Here is a 2,372-nt window from a genome sequence, read left to right on the forward strand (position 1 = left end):
CAACCTAATAAAATTTCAAGCATGATTTATATTAATTAAATTTGTCTTTTGTTTTTGAAGTATACAGCGTCATATCGACTGTCATTAAAATATGCAATTTGCTACAAATCTTTTTTGATTCCAATTTATTTTTTTATGAAATGTTATTACATTAGTTTTTGATAATTACATTTTTTAATTACTCTTGCATGGAATAAAACCTAAAAGCAGAGAATCTCCAAGATTGGTAAAACATATTGCACATCAAAATTTACATTAGATTAATTACGCTATAAATACATCAGTCATTGGTTGAAAATAGAAATTCTATCTTAACCATACAACCAATAAGTTGAGAAAATATCTCAACCAAACACTAAATTTCTCAAGTCTAACTAATTAACAGTTACACAACTCACACAACAATAACATTTAAGGATGAGGAATATTACTCAAGATGCACAAGACAAGTAAGAGTTAATTTCGAAGTCTCTCCCTTAACAAGTACTTCTCTTGATCTCAATCAAGTAACGTCTTCATCAACTTGCCTTAATAATTTTGAAATATTCTAGATTACTAACTCCATCAAGTTGTCTCTTAGGCCTCATAAAGGTGTAGTTGGCAAGTTGGCTTCCCGAGTTCCACTCTTGAACTCCCAAATCTAGGATCTCCCGAATTCAAATACTGAACAGTTGGCAAGTTAGTTTCTCGAGTTCCACTCTTGAACTCCCAAATCTTGGATCTCCTAAATTCAATTACTGAACACATCCCAAGCTATTGCATTACTTCACTAGAAGACAACTCTTGAGTCTTCAAAAAATGAGGGATCCTTCCCTAGATTCACATCTGCCAAAATAAATCGACAACCATCCATGTTGAGCTTTTAACTTGTTAGAAAAATATTATGGACAGCCATCCATGTTGAGCTTTTAGCTTGTTAGAAAAATATTATGTATGACAGAGAAATGCAAGACATATAATATGCAAAAAACCAAAAACACATAAAACCAGAGAGACACAGATATACGTGGTTCACCCAGTTTGTCCACCTCGAACAACCAGTCCTTCCTTCCTATTATCTAGCAAAATGAAGAGACACAACCTATAGCAGATTCACTGTAATATCCTCTATTTTCTCTCACAGTCTCACCTCTCTGTTTCTCGCTCTCAGAATACACATATATTCCACAACCTCAATACAATACCCTCATACAAAGAGAGTGGTTGTCTTCTAGGGCAAAAAACCCTAAACTAAACATGAATTCTACCGTCAGATCATCTGCCTAATGAACGACCCATATTGACTAGAAATTACTATACTTTTACAAGGCAATTTTACATCTGTTTTAAGATTTGGGGGCGTTGCCCTTGAAACCCCCACCGGGGGACCACTAGCCCTCGGACCCCCCAGCCGGGGGGGATGCCCCCCCCAAACCCTCGCGAGGGGGACAAGTCCCCTCGCACCGCCCCGCATGGAGGGGTGTACAATCTTCCTGGGGTATACATCCGACTGAAACAAAGACCTCTAAGTTAGGATGATAATCATGCTCCACACCCAACATAACTACACTTGATACATAGAAATAATGGAGAAAGGTTGTTTTGATTGTTTTCTAAGTTTAGATTTAGATCCTATTTTGTAGGAGATTGTTGTGATCTCCCAAACAGAATGTAACCATTATATTTGTGTATATGTTATTGCTCCAATTAATGAACACAACATTGTGGTAGCCTCAGGTGTTCCTCACTTGAATGTGGTGGGTTTCATTTTCAATTTCGATTTGTCTTCCTATTATTTTTAGTTGGTATCAGAGCATCAGGGGATAAAATTGTGTTTTGACTACTTGTTGTGAGAACGAAGAGTAAGTCGGCCTGCTTGTAGAGGAGTCTATGTATTTTTTTTAACGCTCATCGAAATAGATCGTTGAGATCGATGTTCGATCCAAATTCAATCCTTGATTGTTCGTTCACAACATAGGCTGTGAGAGTTGCCGTTGTGAGTACTAGCGTGGGGGCAACATATAAATTATGAAAATGCAAAAAGTAGTCGTTGAAGGCTGTTGTTCTGCTAAGGTTTCTATAGCATGAGGTTGCTGTCAGTATTGTATTGAGTTGCTGCAAGACCTGTAAAGCCACCGATTCAGTATTCTGAAAGAGTGTAGTGAAGTGTCACCTCATGAAGCCCATGGAGGTGTCAGGAGATAAGATTGTGTGTGTAAAAGTTGAAGGTTGTTCTTACTGATGAAGAGCCTATCCATCAAATTATTTGTGCCACGATTTATTTGTGTCACGGCCTTAAGCCTAGAGGTCAAGTTTCAGAGAGGTCGATGTAGGAAATCTTGTAGATTCACAAGCTCATGCAATGTACTAAAGCACAATACAAGAATCTACTT

The sequence above is a fragment of the Pinus tabuliformis genome, chromosome 4_2 (assembly GCF_031772625.1).
Source record: "Pinus tabuliformis cultivar Carrire ecotype Pingquan chromosome 4_2, CPIR1, whole genome shotgun sequence".
Taxonomy (NCBI): domain Eukaryota; kingdom Viridiplantae; phylum Streptophyta; class Pinopsida; order Pinales; family Pinaceae; genus Pinus; species Pinus tabuliformis.